The sequence below is a fragment of the Mirounga angustirostris genome, unplaced genomic scaffold (assembly GCF_029215605.1).
Source record: "Mirounga angustirostris isolate CCGP_5_RB_7025 unplaced genomic scaffold, mMirAng1.0.hap1 SCAF_4, whole genome shotgun sequence".
NCBI lineage: Eukaryota > Metazoa > Chordata > Mammalia > Carnivora > Phocidae > Mirounga > Mirounga angustirostris.
Window position 1 is genome coordinate 105,727,855 of NW_026991712.1, and position 20,692 is coordinate 105,748,546.

Genomic DNA, 20,692 nt, shown 5'->3' on the forward strand with positions numbered 1-20,692 from the left:
AGGCAGCCAGACTCGCAAGAGTAAGAAGACATTACTTCTCCTAGAACCTAAGGGCTAACGGGTGGAAACAGTGTTATCAGAACTCCACGAAAAGTCAAAGCCAAAGAAGAGGGGTCACCCAGCTGCTGCCAAAGATGTGGAATGGAAAGAGTGAATGAAGGCAGAATTATCTTGCTGCTTCTTTCCTCCCACCTTCTGATCTACTGCTAAAGCCAATCATAAGCCAGATGGCAAGGGGGTCCTGGCAATGCAGTTCTTAGGAGACAGCAAATCCTTTGGGCACAGAAAAGGCAGACAAGGGGCGGCAAGTGCATCTGGGGGAAAAAATGGAGAATAACCAGCCACATACATTAACTCAGAATAAAACAGGCTCAGAGAGATTAAGAGCCTGATTAAATTTACACGGCTCATAATCCCTGATCAGAGACTTAACAAGTTTTCAGACCCTCCAAAGCCAGTGTTTTTTCCAATATGCTTTAGTTAATGGCTTAGTTGCTCATGATTGAGGAGTACTGTATTGCTTGGATCAAAAATAATATTTTGGTTCAAACTGAGCTACCTCAGTGAGAATCCCTAAGGAAGTCCTTTGTTGCATATCTACCATGAGAATTTGGCTCACAACGCAGATTGTCTGATGAATCCAGTGAACGCAGCAATGATGACTGTCTTGTCCTGGTGAGGTCAGTGGAGACACTGGGAGTCATGGGAGCAGTAGAGAGGAGAGACACAGCAAAGAGGAAGATCCTAAGGCTGCCAGGGAGGAGCATCATAGCAGTCAGCCAGCCTCAGTCTGAATCCACTCTTTTCTTTCACTGTCTAGGTGGTTGGGGATTAATCTGCATCTCCATTCATTCATCTCTTATTGGGGGCTAAAATACCTACTTCACTGAGTTGATATGAGGACTAAAATAATGCTTATAAAGTGCTTAGCATGATGCTTAACATAGTAGCCCTCATTAACAGTTGTGTCTACCATTTATCGGACTCTTGATGTGCTATTACTATTCATAAAACAGATTTAAGGTGAGTCTTAATAGCCCTCATTTTACAGATATGGAAGCTTAGAGAATGATTTCCCAAAGATCACAGAGCTCACACCCTCACTGAGATCTGAATTTAAGTGCACATGCTTCTACTCCATTACACAGTTTCAGACAAGACAAGGTTCGGTGGTTTTCCTGGTGGGTTTCAAGCCGGAAACTTTTAAAATGTGTCCCAACACACATTTTCTTGAATTTTTCCAGGTTGGTGTAATGTGAGGGACGTGAATTATACACATTTTACTGGTTATTGCTCTCATCAGTTTGTTGTGTCCATTGTTGACATTTCAGGCCTAGCACCAGCAATGTTACTGTTTTTTAAATAAAGCCCAACGTGCCCTTGAGGAATATGCCTTTCACCAGGGGATAATTGGTTTGGAATCCCGATGCCATTATTTATCATCACATGGAGGTGATTTGCAAGGAATATGGCTTTGATGCTTGAGGATTGGCTTTGCGCCAAGAAGTCATTGTTGGGGATTCTGGCTGTTTGATGTTAAGACGCAATCTGCCGAGGAGCTGACTGGGCCTATTAATAGGAGTTCAAACACAGTGTCACCAGCTTAACTATGAGGGCCTGGAAAGAGAGCCTGCATAACAACTCTGAGAGAGCCAGAGGTGTCATTGGACAGGACAGCGTGACCTCAACACCATGATAAGAACTCACGAAGGCATCTGAAACATGCCAGCAGTCTTCTCCACACTCACGCTCACTCAAATTCACTATTTTGGGCACTGACATAGCATGGGATGTCACAGTTAGGTGTCTGTCTTTCCCACAGGACAGAGCTCCTTAGAGGCAGGGATTATGTCATTAATCCCCAAAGCATTCACTGAGTGTCTCTTGCCACTGCCAGCCATTGCATGAGGAGCCAGGAACTTTATTCATCTTTGTACCCAGCACCTCATACAGAGGCTGGCACATGGCAGACATTCATTGGGTGTTATGGGTAGAATATTGCTCACCGAAGGGGCTAAACGCAAACACTGTCGCAGGAATGTGTTGTGTCTTTCAAAATTTGCTGTAATACCCCAGCTTTCTGAATTAGGAAAATCAGCCTGTGGCAAATAAAACTATTTAATACTTTCTGATTTGTCTTGTGGTTAAAGGCTAAGGAATGCCAGTTGATTAAATATTTGGTTATTTGAGACTTAAGTCCATATTTGATCATATCAATTAAAAAATAAACTCAATACCTAATGGAAACATAAATCGTTCCTTGATATTGCCTAAAAGGCAATGTGTATCTCACAGCTACCATTAAGGGGAGTAAGAGCTTGGACTGATAAATGCTCTCCCTCTTACTGATATTATTTTTTTTACAGTGAATCAATGATACATAGTTATAAGACACCTGGACTACAGTCAGTCATTTCAAAATCATAAAAAAGAACCCTGTATTAATGAAATGTTGTTTGTGAAAGCAACAGAAACTAAGTCTGACTAAATTAAACATAAAAGAACTTCATTTAAAAGGTAACGATAAACCATCAACAAAGGCAACATATGGAATGGGAGAAAATATTTGCAAATCATATATCGGATAAGAGGTTAATATCTAAAATATATAAAGAACTTGTACTACTCAAAAGAAAAAAAAATCTGATTAAAAGATGGGCAGAAGATCTGAATAGACATTTTCCCAAAGAAGACATATCACTGGCCAACAGGCACAAGGGAGGATGTTCAACATCACTAATCATCAGGGAAATGTAAATTAAAACCACATTGAGATATCACCTCATACCTGTTAGAACTCCAATTATAAAAAATACAAGAAATAACCAGTATTTTTTTTAAGATTTTATTGATTTATTTGAGAGAGAGAGAGAGAAAGCATGAGCAGGGTGAGGGGCAGAGGGAGAAGCAGGTGCCCCACTGAGCAGAGAGCCCGATGTGGGATCATAACCTGAGCCGAAGGCAGACACTTAATTGACTGAGCCATTCAGACGCCCCTATACTTCAATTTTTAAAAATCAAGGAAGAGAAAGAAAGAAAGAAAGAGAGAGAGAGATAAATAAATATAAATAAATAAAATCTTTAAAAAAAAAGACAATGTCCATTATATAAACTGAGTGATTTTATTTTATTTAAATTCAATTTAATTAACATATAGTGTATTGTTAGTTTCAGAGGTAGAATTTAGTGATTCATCAGTTGCATATAACACTCAGTGCTCATTCCATCAAGTGTCCTCCTTAATGTCCATCACCCAGTTACCCCATCCCCCCACCACCTCCCTTCCAGCAACCTTCAGTTTGTTTCCTATAAAAACTGAATGATTTTAAAACAATACAGTTTGTTATAATACCTTGTGATAAAAAATATACAAAAATATAATGCAATAATATAAAAATAGGTAAGTCAATAAGGTTGAATATGGTCCTCCTCCACCCGCATCCCCCACCCCTGGGCAACCTAAGATATCCACAATCTAATCCTTAGAACTTGAATATGCTGTTTATATGGCAAAAGGGACTTTGCCCATGAGATTAAATTAAGGACTGAGATGGAGAGAATAACCTGGATTACCTCAGCAGGTCAAATGTAATCCGAGTCCCTATAAGAGAGAGCAGAGGGACTAAAGTCAGTCCAAAGATATGTGATGGTGGAAGCAGGAGGATGGAGAGATGTGAGTAATGGGTCATGAGCCAAGGAGAGCAAGAAGCCTTTAGAAGCAAGAAAAGGCAGGAAATAGATTCTCCCTTAGTGTTCAGAAGAAACTACTCCCAGAGCACCTGGCTGGCTCAGTCGGTACAGAATGCAACTCTTGATCTCAGGGATGTAAGTTTGAGCCCTATTCTGGGCGTAGAGATTACTTAAAAATAAATTCTTAAAAAAAAGAAAAGAAAAGAAACCAATCCTGCTGACACCTTTGACACCTTGACTTTAAGCCTGTAAGACTTAATTTTGGCCTTCTGACCTACAGAGTTACAAAAGAAGAAATTATGCTGTTTTAAGCCACTAATTTTCTGGTAATTTATTATAGCAGCCATAGGAAGCTAATACAATGGGTAAAGGGGAAATCTTAGCCATTTAAACTTTCTAGTAAAGCACAGAATTCCAGGGAAATAGGAGATTCCAGAAAATGGAAGATAGAATACAAAAACACTATGTTCATTAATTGCGGTTCTTCATTATTGTCAATGCAACTTTGGCTTACTTTAGTTTATTCTACCAGCCAAATTCTTTGACAATGGTATCAACATGGTGGTATTTGGGGTACAATTCTAAGAACCCATATGTTCCTATGACCTAAGAGTATACCTACAAGCATATAAGAAAGAAGGTCTATCTATTACCAAACATAATGTGAAGACAAAGATTGAAAAAAATACTATTGTACTCCGCTTAATTGTCACCTGGCTTTGATGAGCCTTCTAATATTGTTAAATTTCTTTTACAGAGGTTAAGTTTATAGAATGTACTACTTTGAACATGTAGGAGAAACAAAGCAAGAAGGGTAAATACTTAAACTTCATACATTTTTAAATAACTCAGTAAGTCATAGAAATTAATGACTGATCATTAAAAGAGATATAGACCTTTTAAAATATGTTTTTCAATATTTGTAGCTTAGAACAAGTTCTATCATTAAAGCTATTTTGAAGGAAGAAGACATAATAAATTCTTTCCCTTGTTCTCCCTTAATAATCTTTTTTTTAACTTTATTATGTTACTCCCTTAATAATCTTTAAAAGTGGTTTCCATCCATAAGAATTCTTAGTCATACTATGATATCAAACCTCTCTATCCTCACCCAGATCCCCTCTCAAATAGAAACTAATAATTCTAATTTTTATCCAGCATGGATATCAAAGCCCTGTATCGAAAGCAGTTGGGTCACTGAAGGTAAAACATATCTCTAGCTGCCAGTTCCTTTCCATCATTTGTCCATGTGCCTGGATTACACATAAGGATGTCCAAATAGCCTTTACCACCCATGGTAGTTGAGTTCAGAGTAAACACTTTAAGACTTAAATTAATCCTCTCCCTGTGGTGAAGTGACAGTAGAGAGTTTCGTTCTTGAAAAGTCATTTGAAAAACTAAATACAATGAAATACAATATTCTGTTATATAGAGATAAAAGAAAGACATATCAGTGACAGAGATGTATTATATAAAATGAAATAATACTTAGCACATTTGAAAGAAAGAGGACATGTTGATGGGAAATACTTTTCATTTTATATTAATGAATTTGTTTTGTGTGAAAACTAATCCTTTGTTTTCCAAATTGGATAGGTGAGATGAAGCAGCTTTTTGTTGCTCTTCAGTGAGTTTAACAATCCCATGTCTTCTTTTTTTGGAAACCCATTGGACATCTGATTCAAAGACAAAAAAATTGCTTTAAGTTACATTTGATTAACCAAGTCACATAAAACTCTTTGAGTTATATAGTGGCTTTAATAGTCAAAGCCTAACGTTATTCTCCCCGAATTGTAACATTTTTAAAAGCACCTAATCATATCACTGATGAAAGTCATAGTTTACAAAGAATAAAACAATTATTCTCATTTCTCTGACCATGACTTCACTCAAATGATATTTTGACTTTTAGTAAATCTGGAAGCAATAGTTTAGTTCATAGAATTATTATACATTGATATATTTTAATGAAATATAAATGATTACTTTCTGTGGTAGTGAAGTTAACAGTTTATATTTCCATGTGATTCAACAGAACCTGAATACCCTAGAATTATGAGAAACTTATGGGTATGCTGATTCTTGCTCCCCAGAGTTGAGACTCACTCTTGTGCCAGAATCAATCAACTGGGGCAGGCAGTATATGGTAGGAGCATCAATCCCATTGTGGAGTGAGGCCTGGAACTGAGACTTGCCACGACTGGCTTGTGTATCTGGTAGACCCGGAAGTAGGGCTGGGCATGGGGAGCCTCTGAATTTCAGCATTTCCTGCATCTCTGTCCTTGTGACTCATTGTCCTTGTCTACTCTCCACTTAACCACCAAGACCTGGGGTTTGATCCTGAGCACCAACTTTGCAGTTACCTATCCTGTCAGTCCTATATCTTTTGACTACTGGGGTATGTCAGGAATTTCCAGAGACACATGATACTACCACCCTCCCTGACATTTAGCACTGTCTTCCACCTCATCTTCCTTTAGGAGGATGACCAAATAGGCCTGCAGAATACCTATTTTAAGTACTATAACTTTATATATTGTTCAATCTGGGTGTTGGGGCCTAAAATTCATATGTTGAAGTCCTAACCCTTACTAACTCAGAATGTGACTATTTTTGGAGATAGGGCCTTTGGAAAGGTAATTAAGTTAAAATGAGGCCATTAGTGTGGGTCTTAATCTAATCTGATCGGTGTCATTATAAGAAAAGGAGATTAGGGGTGCCTGGGTGGTTTAGTCAGTTAAGTATCTGACTCTTGGTTTCAGGTCAGGTCATGGTATCAGGGTCCTGGGATCAAGCCCCATGTCAGGCTCTGTGCTCATCTGGGAGTCTGCGTGAGAATTCTCTCTCTCCCTCTCCTTCTATCCCTTCCCTCACCTGCCCTCTCTCTAAAATAAAAGAAGAGGTGATTAGGGCATAAGGCAAGACACCAGGCATGCACACCCACAGAGAAAAGTCCATATGGGGATACAGCAAGAAGGTGGCCATCTACAAGCCAAGGAGAGAGGCTTCAACAGAAACCAAATCTGCCAACACCTGAATTTTGGACTTCCAGTCTCCAGAACTGTGAGAAAATAAATTTCCGTTGTTTAAGCCACCCAGTCAGTAGTATTAGGGATCTGTTATAGCAACTCTAGGAAACTTTTATGCTGGGGAACTTCTGAGAATGACCAAAGGGTTGCTATCAGTAAATATGGTGAGACAACAAGTGAAATTGGGATTGTTCTGAACAAATCAGGATCAATAGTCAAACTAATGCTAAGATTTAGAATAACCTGCCCCAAGGAGAAGTTGGGGGAAAAGAAGGGGAAGTCATTCTACGCTAAGGGAACTCTTAAGCATCAAACAACTTGTGTATGTTTAAGAAATGCCATCAGATTTGTGTTTTTGAAAGACCATTCTGGCAGCATGTTGCAGAGGGATGGTTAAGTAAAGAGGGAGACTGAAGCAGAAGGTTACTGCAAGGGCATTGGGAAAAGACCAAGAGCCTGCTTAGATTCAGGGAGTTACAGTGGGACAAGTGCATGGAATATGGTGAAAATAGAACCAATAGAGCCTGGTCACTGAGTATATGTAGGGAACAAGGGAAGTCCATAAAACAAGTTTGGGGGGCAACTGGCTGGTTCAGTCGGTGGAGCATGTGACTCTTGATTTTGGGGTTGTGAGTTCAAGCCCCATGTAAGCATGGGGACAGGACTTGTAGGCAGAAAGAGCTACTGCACTGGGGTCTTGAGGAGTGGCTGATTATATACTCAGGAGTTGGGGGAAGTAAGGAAAAGGGAGGTTTCAAAAGAACTTGTATATGCTAAAGACGACCTACAAGATAATGCTAAAGAGGACCTACAAGATATCGGATGCCTTGCCATTGTCTAAAAATAAAATCTTTAAATAAAAAAGTAAAGAAAAGAAAAGAAATTTGGGCTTGTGTTAGTCAATGGAAATGCCATTTACTGAGATAGGAAATAGAGAAAGGTCCAGTTTGGAGAGGGTTTTTCTAAAATAGTTAATGGTGGCCCTTGGTATGTAATTATTAAGTTCTGACTGTAGACTATGGAATATAATAAAGTTAGAGGGGACTAAAATTAGTTTTTGAAATATTTGTTTAAACTGGAATAAACCTCCAACTCTTTTTTGAAAAGATCAATTTAAATGATTAGTAACGTACTAATTATGATTTTTATATTGCTCAAAATTACTTCTAGACTGTAACAATAACTTCTATATTTAAACATCTCATATTATTGCTTATCGAGAAATTATGAGAACACTTCACCTCACTGGAGATGCAGACTATCCATGTTCAGTGCGGTGTCTGGCCATATCAGGCTTTGGCTGTTTGGGGTGGCAGGAAGATTTGGTCAGTCAACCTTGAGACCAGTTGTTCACTTGCTTCTTGGATAATCAGTCACTGCGATCTTCCCTTTTTTATGCCTCATCAGTTTCCCAGTAACTTTATCAATAGGAGTCATTGATTCATTCGATAAATAAATGTAATAAGCCCGCCTGCTATCTGGAAGACACTGATAGGTCTGGGGTTACAAAATTGGAGATATAACTCAAAATTTGAGAACAACTCAAGTTGTTCAGCTTCTCATGGGGGAACGAGCAAGGAAATTGATGTTTTGGTATAGTATGGCAATTGCCTTAATAAAACTATGCACAGGGAGCTCTACCAAATCCTTACACTAGAACTGGGGTCATTTCTCACTACCCCAGGCCTACCACATATTCATGGTTTAAAGAATAAACTCATAAATCCTCGTGTTGCTTAGTGGGAAGAGAATGATAACGTGTAAAGTTGATTAATTAAGAAGAAATCATATGGACACATTATTTAAAGATATGGAGCTAAGAACTAGAAGAACTAAAAATAGAAAAAGTTTCAAGTGATTGCCCCTGGGAAACGAATGATGGTGGGGAGGAGTGGAGCAGAGGATCGGTGCTTTTCATTATATACCTTTCTATTTTACTTTTCTACCATATGCATTTATTTGATAAAAATAAGAAAAATAACAAGACAGATTAGCTCTTTCTCTTCAGTCCTTTCTTTCTCCCCATGGCTTCCACATCTATCCCTCCATTGCTGGAATGGGAAACACACTGACTCAGAAGTTCCCTGGTCAATTGTGTACAATTCCACTCATTTCCACATGTATTTGCTGCCTGCTTACTATTTGCCAGGCATGGGGGAAATGGTGATGGGCAAGAAGGACATGGTCTTTATTCCCGTGGAGCTTGTACTCATTGCAAAGATGAATATAAACAAGTCATTGTTTAAGTTTGGTCTCCTCTTCCTCTCTACTTAGACAGCTGAGTAGTAAGTAGGCCAACGACTATCATGCAGTCATCAGAAGTGTGTGAGCAGTTAGGGAGACTTGAGCCCTACCACCAGAGAGGAGGAGAAACCAAGAGATATAGTCACAAACGCTAAATTATTTAACAGGACTATGCACATTTAACAGTTTCCTGCTTCAGTGGATGCGATCATGGGCAGAAGAGTGGGGCCTTTAAGGGTGTGAGCTCTGGAGCCAGACTTCCTAGGTCAGAATTCCAGTTCTTCCACTTCTTAGCTGGAAGTAGGACCCTAGGTATGTTACCAAACTTTGATAGGTCTACAGTTCTTCATCTCTATGAATATGATGATAATAGTAGCTACCTAATAGTTGTAAGAATTTACTCACCCAAAACACCCAAATGACTGGCGGAATAAAATGCCCAATACATGTAACATTACTGTTATGTATATCTACATGTTTAAAATGATTTAAAAATGTTACCGATTATGACTATTTTATATCCATATGTAAAGTGTTTTTAAATTTAGAATTCAGCGTTCTTATTACAGAGCATATGATAATTCACCATTTATGAACATAACTACTTATTCGTATAGGGACATGAATGCACAGAAACAGATCGGGGAACATCTACATGACGTGGTTGACAGTAATTCTGTCTTTGGAGAACTAGATTGGAGATGGTCAAGAAGACTTTAGCGGGGTGCCTGGGTGGCTCAGAGTTTAAGCGTCTGCCTTCGGCTCAGGTCATGATCCCGGGGTCCTGGGATCGAGCCCCACATCGGGCTCCCTGCTCCACGGGAAGCCTGCTTCTCCCTCTCCCACTCCCCTGCTTGTGTTCCCTCTCTCGCTGTGTCTCTCTTTGTCAAATAAATAAATAAAATATATTTTTAAAAAGCTTGTAATTTAAAAAAAAAAAAAGGTTAAAAAAATTCCTATTAAGAGAAATGCTGGCAGCCAGTTGGAAACATAAAGGAAAGTTTATCTACATTCAGATGACACGCCCACATTCATTGATTGAAAACTTAATTTGCACTAGGCACTGCTCTAGGTACTTTAGTGTAAAGTACATGCAGATTTACCCAATCTCTTGCAAAAGCTCATTTCTCTCATTTGTGGCTGCTATGGCATGAATTGGAACTGGACCTTGTGGGATGGGGGGGGTTTCATTTGGCATGTCTAATCATGGCAGGCAGCGTAAGCAAAAGCATGGAGCTAGGAGAATATGAGAAATGTCCAGGAAACAGCAAGTAGTTGAGTTTGGACAGGACACAAGGTACTGGAAAGAGAGTGGTGAGATATAAACTTGGAAGGGAAGGTTGGATTCAGTGTATCAAGAGCTGCAAATGCTGGGGGAAGGCATTTGGCTTTATTTCTTTAAATGAATGGGACTCACTGAACAATGTTGAGTAGAGGACTAACACAATGTCTTAAGAATATTTTGGCAGCAGTAGATAGGTTGCATTCTTTAGGGAGTAAGTTTCTTCAGGGAATTTGTTTTAAAGACTCTATTTATTTTTTGTCAGAGAGCAACACAGCATAAGCACCGGGACCAGCAGGCAGAGGGAGAAGCAGGCTCCCCACTGAGCAGGGAGCCCGATGTAGGACTCGATCCCAAGACCCTGGGATCATGACCTGAAGGCAGATGCTTAACTGACTGAGGCACCCAGGTGCCCCTCTTTAGGGAATTTTAAATGGTCCATATAAGAGGCGATGATGGCTTGACCTGGTGGATAATAGAGAAAATAGGGAAAAGAGATAAGACAGACTGTTCATTGGCTGAAAAGGTCCAAATATTGGCAAGAAATATAGGGAAGGGGATTAACAGGCTACTTCAGAGTTTTTAGGAGTACATTTTTAATTAAGTAGATGTAGAGTCACCCAATAATGCCATTCACAGAAACAGGGAAGTCACCAGAAGGCAATCTTAGATTTGTTCTGGAATAAGTTGAGCTGAATTGCTGGATGGGCCTCTGAGCAGAAACAGCCATCAGTCATCGGAAGATGCACATTCAAGAGCCACCTGCCCCGGGAAGATAATCAAAGAGGTAGGCATGGATAAGATGGTTGGCAGAAGGGTATAAAAAGGGAAGGATGATGACAAACTTGAGGAATGGCTTAATGTGAAAAACTAGAAAAAATAGAAAAACTAGTGAGAGACAGAAAGCACCGAAGCACGAGAAGAACAAGGGTCATGTTTTTAATGGATTCAGGGAAGAAGATAATTCCTTTTTTTTTTTTTTTAAGATTTTATTTATTTATTTGAGACACAGAGAGAGAGTACATGAGCAGGGGGAGAGGCAGAGGGAGAGGGAGAAGCAGGCTCCCCGTTTGGTCAGGAGCCTGATGTGGGACTCGATCCCAGGACCCCGGGACCACGACCTGAGCAGAAGGCAGACGCTCAACCATTTGAGCCACCCAGGTGCTCCCAGGAAGAACAGAATTCTAAAAAAGGGAGAAGTCAGAGGTATTCAATGTAGCAAAAGAGTTAAGGAAAATAAAGATGCGTTGATTCCTTCTGTCACCAAAAATGCCTTAGTAAAAGACAGTTCGAATAGCAGATGAGCCTGAGGGCACTTGACACCAGTCACTGCGCGTTTTAAAGGATTTATGGAGAAGTCAGGTCAAGGAAAAAATGTGAAGATACGACTGGAACAGAACTCAGAGTAAAGATAGTAAAAGGTCTGGAATGAAATGAAAACAAGTCCATGCTGCATGGAAAGCTGAGTACCCAGAGCTGAAACATTTTTCCTTGACCCATGTCCCAGAAGGCCTTGTTAAGGAGGATAGATTAAAAGCACTCTGTACCTCAAACCACAAGTCACATAAACCAATGATTCTGCAGTGGAATGTGTGTAGGAGGTGGGGTAGATTTCCTTTAAAAACACAGATTACATCCTCCTTTGGCTCAATCACTTTCGATAGTTCCTCGCTGCACACACAGTACTTTGTAAACCTCTTAGCTTGGCATTGAAGAGACTCAATAAATTGGGTCCCTCTCAATATTATTTTTCACTGTTTTTCAAAATAAGTCCAAGCTGATCTACACACTGTCTCCCCAAATTTCTTTTTAGTCCCACACCTGCACCTTTGCTCACACTATTGTCCTTACCTAGAGTCTTCCTCTTCTCCCTGCTGCTCTAGTCTACTAAACACCTAATGCTTAATTAAGTCGAGTGCTATCTTTTCTGTAAAGTTTTATTATCCAATTTCTGTATCATTTATTTTGGGGTTACTCACTTCACACTTAGATGTTATCTGCTATTATTTGGTGTTATAGCTTCTTTGGACTATGAGCTTCATGAGGCAAAAAAAATTTATTTGAAAAGCACCTCGCATAATATCATTTTTCAAATCGAGGTTTTTATTTTGTTTTTTTTAAGAAAGCTCCACACCCAGTGTGAAGCCCAACACAGGGCTTGAACTCACGACTGTGATCAAGACCTGAGCTGAGATCAAGAGTCAGGAGCTCAACCGACTGAGCCACCCAGGGGCCCTCAAATTGAGGTATTTTTAAATTGAGGTATCTAAACATATAATTTGATGAACATCAGAAAACATATATACCTGTCTAAGCACTGCCATCCCAATCAGGGTGGAGAGCATTTCCAGCATGGTATTTTGCACCAAGTAAGTGCTCAGTAGACACCAGGCTTGGCACAGGGAGAAGGCAGGACCAGGAGGATGAATCTTGAGCTTGAGTCCTGTTTAAAAGGGTTGGATTGGGTCGCCTGGATGGCTCAGTCATTAGGCATCTGCCTTCGGCTCAGGTCATGATCCCAGGGTCCTGGATCGAGCCCTGCGTCGGACTCCCTGCTCCGCGGGAAGCCTGCTTCTCCCTCTCCCACTCCCCCCGCTTGTGTTTCCTCTCTCGCTGTCTCTCTCTCTATCAAATAAATAAATAAAAATTTTTTAAAAAGTCTATTTCTTGGGGCGCCTGGGTGGCTCAGTTGTTAAGCATCTGCCTTCGGCTCAGGTCATGATCCCAGGGTCCTGGGATCGAGCCCCGCATCGGGCTCCCTGCTCCGTGGGGAGCCTGCTTCTCCCTCTCCCACTCCCCCTGCTTGTGTTCCCTGTCTCGCTGTGTCTCTGTCAAATAAATAAAATCTTAAAAAAAATAAATAAATAAAAGGTCTATTTCTTAAAAAAAAAAATAATAAAAGGGTCGGATCATCTAAGGTCAGATGAAGTAAGAAGTCAAATACTGAAGGTGGGGTAGGGGGTGGCGGGGACAAGGGGGCAGGATTTAGTAAGTCTGAGCAGGTTTGGGATGGTGCAATCACATGCCATGCAGGCAAAGTTCGGAGACCGACTGGCAGCAGGGAAGACAGGGGTGCTGGGGGGGCCATGCCAAATCAGCATGACTTCTCTAGCTGGGAGAATTTGCCCTTAGAAACGCTAGAAAGTGAAGGCTCACATCTGTGGTGTACCTGAGGTCTCAAGGGATGAGAGTTTTGAGAGTTTCTCATTAAAAACATTTGCTCACCGACTGACTGGCTGCTGATAAAAGTGAGATCTTGGGTGACATGGATGTTTTGCTGTGCTATGTTAATAAAACGTCCATTCAGTTCCCCACGTGGGAACTGCATCTGACTAAGAGTGTATGGAAAAGCTGATAGACTGATGCTAGCTGAATACTTCGCTAACATGATGCTAGATTGCTTCTACCTTGTATTTAAACAGAGCTGTCATTTGTCAGGTATCAGAAGGCTCGGCGTGCTTATGGAATGCCTTTACCTGGCTGTCTATGGGGCATCTTGAATTGAATGTGTTCTTTTTTGTTTTTGTTTTTGTTTTTAAAGATTTTATTTATTTATTTGAGACAGAGAGAATGAGAGACAGAGAGCATGAGAGGGAGGAGGGTCAGAGGGAGAAGCAGACTCCCTGCCAAGCAGGGAGCCCGATGCGGGACTCAATCCCGGGGCTCCAGGATCATGACCTGAGCCGAAGGCAGTCGCTTAACCAACTGAGCCACCCAGGCGCCCTGAATTGAATGTGTTCTAAGCAGAACTCTTGTTTCCTTCTCCCCTGTCCAGTCTTCTCCACATTATTAAATGCCACACAGTTCGTCACACCAAAGTTCTAAAAAGTTCAAAGAGTCTTCTTTGATCTGCCAACTGCACCTTCGAAATGTATCCTGAACTCGTCTCGCACACAGTTTAAGCAGGCAAAGTTTGGAGCTAGATTGCCGGGTTTGACGCTTGGCTCTAACCCTTACTAGCAGAGTAATGCTGAACAAGTGCTTCAGGATCCTCATACATAAAATGGAGACAACAGTAGCATAGGGCTATATGTAGAAATAATGTTAACACATCTAAAGTACTTGGACTGAATCCCAGATGTAGTAGGCATGCAATTAAGGTTAATTCTACCTCTCAATCTACCATCTTTTTTTTTTTAAGATTGTATTTATTTATTTCACAGAGAGAGGGAGACAACGAGAGAGGGAACACAAGCAGGGGGACTGGGAGAGGGAGAAGCAGGCTTCCTGTGGAGCAGGGAGCCGCATGCGGGGCTCTATCCCAGGACCCTGGGACTGAGCTGAGCTAAAGGCAGACGCTTAACGACTGAGCCACCCAGGTACCCCTCGATCTACCATCTTAATCCAACCCCATCTTCTCTCACCTGGATTACCGAAACCACTGACCTCTACCCAGTTTCCCTGCTTTTATTTTCACCCATCTTTCGGCTACACAGCTACCAAAGTGAACTTTAAAAAATATAAATCAGATCAAGTCATTAACCTCTACAAAACGTTCCAGTAGTTTCCCAGCCACAAAGGAAATCTAAAGTCCTTACTGTGGTCAACGATGTTCAAGCTGGGCTGGTTTCTGCTGATAACTCATCATCTACAGCTCACTCTTTGTGCTAGCTTCATTTTATTTTTCCCTTTCTACTGGTTCTCAGATATGCTAGTTGCTCCATTTTTTTTTTTCTAGATGGGGGGAGCATTGGAGAGGGGCACAGGGAGAGGGAGAGAGAGAATCTCAAGCAGGCTCCATACCCAGCACAGAGCCTGACTCCGGGCTTGATCTCACAACCCTGACATCATGACCTGAGCCAAAATCAAGAGTCGGATGCTTAATCGACTGAGCCACCCAGGCACCCCATGCAAGTCACTCCCGGTGCAGACCTTTGTACTTCCCAGGAATGCTCTTCAGCAAGTCCTTTGCATTAAAGGCATCCTCACTTTATTCATCACAGCTACGTAAAGAAGTCTGCCCAAATCACCCTATGTCACCCTTATCCATTTTATACTTCTTTCATAGTTTTTATCAATACTAGAAAATACACTATTAACTTAAATTGTCTCCATGATATGAGCTGCTTCCCTTACTCAGCATCAGCTTTCATAGTCTGTCTGGTTCATCAGCATGTCTCTGTGGCTAAAACGGTAACTGAACATCACAAGAACTCAATGAATATTTGTTGAGTGATGAATGGGTTAATTTTCATATCTTCTCATACTCTCAACCCACCCACCTCTGCTCCACATTAAACACCACGGAGAGCATCTAGCTCAATGCTCTCATTTCATACAGAGGAGAAACCTATCAGCCAAAGTGAAGGTTGTCTTGGGACTACCTCGTACTCCTGTACCAGCATGCTTCGGTATATCATGCTGCCGGTCGCCTTCTTCCATCCATACTCTATGGTGCCTGGGTGCCATTGACAACATGCAATAACCCAGCACAGGTAACTAAAGGGTATTCAAAGGCCTTCCTCTCTTGCGTTCTAGCTCTATAAGGTTTCTCCATCCCCTCTCTTCCTTTTCTCCCTCCACCTTTCTTTCAGCTAGTTGTCCGAGTTCCGCTCTTGGCCCACCTTTCCCACTCATCCCCTGGGTAGTCTAATCCATTGTTGTGATTTCAACTACCATCGACATACCAATGAATCTATCCCTTCAGCCGATTTCTCTTGTCATCTCCAACTCACACTTCTAACTGCTTACTAGGCATCTCATCTAGATACCACCCCCCACACACACCCCTGTCCTCCCGGGCATCACACACTCAGTATTTCCAAAGCAGACTTTATTCTCCATCAAACAGCTTTTCCTTCACTGCTCTCTATCCAGTGAATGGAAACAGATTACTCAACCTGGCAACCTCCTCACTTTCTTCTCCCTTCAATCTTAAGGACATGTTGATTCTACCCAAATAATTATTGCATTTTTTTCTCTCATTCCTACTGCTAATGCTTTAGTTGTACCTATCATCTTCTCTTACATGGGTTACTGTAATAATCACCTAATTAAGTATTTTTCAAAGTGTGGTTTGTGACCCCTTAGTGAGGCATCAAATCAATGTACTGGGGATAACAAGCTTTTAATAAAATCTTAAGCTTACTCCTTTATACAATCCAGAAATTAGCAGGATCAAATTAGCAGCAACACAGAAACATTTACTGGCAGGCTTTCCTTTTTCTTCTTCTTTTGTAAAGGTCAAAATACTCAAAACATTTCCAATGAGCACAAAGAAACATCTAACGCAGAAAGCCAGTCTCTGCTCTGATACACCTAACCTGAGCAGAGAAATGTTGTATATGAATAGCACTTAGTAGCCTTCTCAAATTCAGTGGCAACTTAGTTTTACTATGATTTATACATCCAATGTGGTTATGAAAGACTGTTTCTCTGCAGTGTTACTCTCCAGCAGCCATACTCCTCGTGTCTTCTGCTCCTTTGCTACCTGGAATAAATCCTTTTGCCCTTTCTACATATTCACTCTAGCAATCATCTTGGATTTGAAATAGATACTCTTACTTCAAGTTAGTCCAGTTCCATGGCCTGGGCAGGAGCTAAGTTTTTCATTCACTGTGAAATTTCTTCCAATGTCAGTGAGTCCAATGATCATGCCCCCCCTCAACTCTTTCCCCTTCCTGAAGCAAACTCTGACTTTGGACAGGAGTCATTCCTTGCCTCTCTACCTTAGCTCATCAGATTTCACTAGTGCTTGAGAGCAATAAGCATAGGGTATAGCTTCCATGACTGGCCTGTGGGGTCTCCAACGTCGACTTGGCTTAAGATAAAACAGCCAGACTTGATGTTCCTTAAGCTTCCCAGCCCATTAGTGTTGTCTTGTGACCTCCATATCTCACTTAGTTGTTTTCTCGGTTGTTGCAGCCGAGCTCCAAGAGGGTGGCAACTGTGTGTGTGTGTGGGGAGGGAGGTTCACCACTGTATCTCAAGGGCTTTCCCCAGTCTACTCCTCCACACTATTTGCATTTCTGACCACCTGCTTTTGTTACCTGTTTTGTGGCCTCAGAGAAAACAGCCTTCCACTTGTCTCAATTTCTTCCTGTCCTGCAGAGGACCAGGCAAACAAGCATCTCCAGCAAAGGTACTGCTTTCCTGGGGCAAGGGACCCTTTCATGTTCTCCAGATCCACTGGCCTGCCATTCCTGGTAGGCTGGGCCTACAGGACTGTGGCCACGTGGGGGACAGTGTCAGCTCCCCGGGGCCCAGTGAGACCACCAGGGCAAGGACCACAACCAGATGAAGGGACTGAGGCCATGAAAAGGTGACCCCTGCCTGAGTTCATTCATCCCTTGCACCCCAACCACCTCCCCAGGCCCGCTGCCCGACCCCCCATAACCAGATTTTTTAAAACGTGAAATAGAACAGAATGGAGTAGTAGTACATGCAGTAAAGTCCAACTGTTTTTATAGTTGTATGTGTTCAGGGTTTACAATGTAACACTGTGGCTCATGGCCAAAACATTTGAAAGGTACTATTTTAACATTTGAAAGGTACTATTTTACTAATCTATTTTTGTCCCCCTCATATTCACTTTCTGAATGTGAATGACCTTTCTAAAAAGTGAGTGTGATATAAGCAATCTCTAAGCACTGTATACTGAGTCAGGCAAAGTCTGGCGTTTACTGGTGGTGTGATAATGGGAGAATTGCATCAACGCTGACCCTCCACCTCCTCCTCTTTAAAGTGGGAATAATAGCTTCATGAATTCAAGACTGTGGGCCACCCGCATGCCATTCACTTATCCCTAATCTTTGCAATAATCCCAAGGTACTTATTATTACTCTCATTTTGTTGAAGAAACTGAAGTTCAGAGAAGTAAAGAAACCAAAGCTCAAGGTCAGGTTGCTAATACCTTGCTGAGCAAAGAGCTCATTTCAAGATTCCCCATGCTCTTTCCAGCGAGCATGGATTTCTACCCATAAAAAGTCTGAGATTTGTAATTCCATGGCAACTTCTATTGACTTCTCACACATTCATTTAGCCCAATCAATTCAGTATTTATTAAGCATCAGTCAAGGTCACAGCATGGAGTTGGGGAGTAGAGGGGCAAGAGAAGAGTAAATTGCCATCCGTTCTTCTGGAATGTACATTTAACTTGCAGAGAAAACACTGATAGACACCGAACAGCAACGAGCTTACTGGTGGTGCTGAGCACCTGAGGCATATGGGACATTTAAAAATTGTAACAGGGCGCCTGGGTGGCTCAGTCGGTTAAGCGACTGCCTTCGACTCAGGTCATGATCCTGGAGTCCCGGGATCGAGTCCCGCATCAGGCTACCTGCTCAGCAGGGAGTCTGCTTCTCCCTCTCCCGCTCCCCCCTCTTGTGCTCTTTCTCTCTCTCACTCTCTCTCTCAAATAAATAAATAAAATCTTTAAAAAAAAATTGTAACAGGTGTCATTCTATTATAAATCTAAATGATAGTTAATGAAAGAAATCAATTTATATTTTGTGCAATGCCTAAAGGATCCAGAGTATGGATATAATTTATAGATAAGGGCTCTACATGGATATAAATGAGTGTAAGTTACTTTTCTTAAGTTTAGCAGAAGACGTCCCCTTTCATTTTGGTCTTATACTGGACCAACATAGTCTCTTGCACTTTAAAAGTAAACCACATATATTTGTGCTTGATTTAATTATCAGCATTTTTTTTTCAAATAAATTGGTCTGCTTTGCAGTTAAGAGCTAATGGGGAACAGTTTTTTAAAGATCATTCTTTGAAGGGCTCACAGGAAGCTGCCTACTTAGTCACTCATCAGGACAAGCCTCGCCCTTCCACATTTTGTTTACTCTCTCTGCTGTCCCTATTTATTGTTTCCAATTGATTTTCCACTCCTCCAGTGAGCACCATGTTCCAAACAAAGCTGGGAATTTCAGTTTATATACGTGTTACCAGCTTACCAGCTTTTCCATCAGGAGTTCTTTATTATGAACAAGGTGGATGGCAGGATGGAAAGGATACAGTAGGAGAACTGAATGCTGAGAATGTGGATTTGGAGGGAAGAGCCTGGAAGGCTGCTTTTTCTCTTCTGCAGCCCAACCCTATAGTGTGAAGGAGACAGGAAGAGCAACAATATGTCCTAGGACCTTTGCAGTGGTTGATAGGAAAGAAAGAGCTACACCGGATTTCTCTTTGAAGTATTTAAAAAAAAAAAAAAACCCTAAAAACTGACATAAGCTATATCACTCACTACCTGGTTTAACGCTTACTCAAAAATTATACTACGTTGTTATAATTTCCTGAAACTAAGCTCTATTGTATCTTAGCTACAACCTATGAGAAAACCCGAAGAGGAAATCCCAGGAAGAATTAAGTTTTCAGTTCTCTTACTTTTAATTTCTTTGCTTGCCAATAAAATTAGTATTGAAGCTTCTTTTTTTTTTTTTTTTTTTCAGTATTGAAGCTCCCAGAACAAAATCAGTACTACTCATATCCTGTTTAGGTAAGCTAAGTGACATATGTGTTTATCCAGAAACCAAAAGTTCCTTTCACTTTTACTATTTTTTTCCATGCTAGAGTTTCAAAGGATACCAGGATATCTCTCCAATAGATGGGAATTTGTCATGTAGGGGCATACACCCAGAGAGAACATGGTAAATGGGGTTGTCTGGTTAACGAACCAAAGGGTTAAAAGTTTTTAATTCTCCGAAAAATTATCAGATCCATGACAAAATATCCGGAAAAGAGCTTTAAAAACATTGTCACAAGTATGAACACTAGACAAAACATTTGACAAGAAACAAGACAACTTGAGCTATAACACATACAAAACTCCCAGCTGCCACAATATTCCCAGCCAGCACGAGATAACAGGATTCCATTCTTGTGATGTGTGGGAGTTAATATGTATAAAAGAAAACAATGGCTTATGCTTAGTGACGGCACAATATGAAAATTTACACATCACATCATACTTGACAGGAAGATAATACAGATCAGGTTTAATCCACTGTGAACTTACTATAAGGTATATGTACGAGGCTCGGTGGGAATATGAAGTAAAGGGCATCCTCTCATAGGCTGTGATGGCTAAACTTGCAAAATAATAAGCCAGAAACTAAGAAATGGAAAATAGACACCCTCTCTTTCCCAAAACAATATAAAAAGTTCCAAGCTATGCAGAATAGAAGAAAAAGATTAAAATATAAAGGAAGTCACACACATTAGAAAAGCAAAGCAAAGACTGTACAAAAGTTACAATCAGATTGAGCGCACGCTATATTGAAGGAAGTGACAACATTGGTTTCTCAGGTATGCCAAAGTCAAGTGACAGGATATCAGAGAAGATGCAATCACAAAGCAGAAAGCTTGGTTTCATTCACTGGGAAAAGATACACTGAGGGCTTCCTATGCCTACATCACTGTGTTATATGTAAATCTTTTAAAGGTCGAAAGTTGTGATTTTGTGACCCATTCTAGGATTTGCGTTTTCATATGCACAAAT

At 40.9% G+C, this 20,692-nt stretch overlaps 1 long non-coding RNA gene across 2 annotated transcripts in view; it reads right to left on the reverse strand.

Moving 5' to 3' along the window:
• Positions 1-2,929: 2,929 nt before the first annotated feature.
• LOC123859329 (uncharacterized) overlaps positions 2,930-20,692 on the reverse strand; it is a 42,169-nt gene continuing 24,406 nt past the window's right edge. Inside the window, exons 4-5 of one of the 2 annotated variants that reach the window (XR_006794433.3) lie at positions 7,961-8,019; positions 2,930-5,366 (exon numbers count right to left, since the gene is read on the reverse strand). This is a non-coding gene — a long non-coding RNA (uncharacterized LOC123859329). The remainder of the gene's footprint in view (positions 5,367-7,960; positions 8,020-20,692) is intronic. The other variant, XR_006794432.3, reaches the window with a different exon arrangement.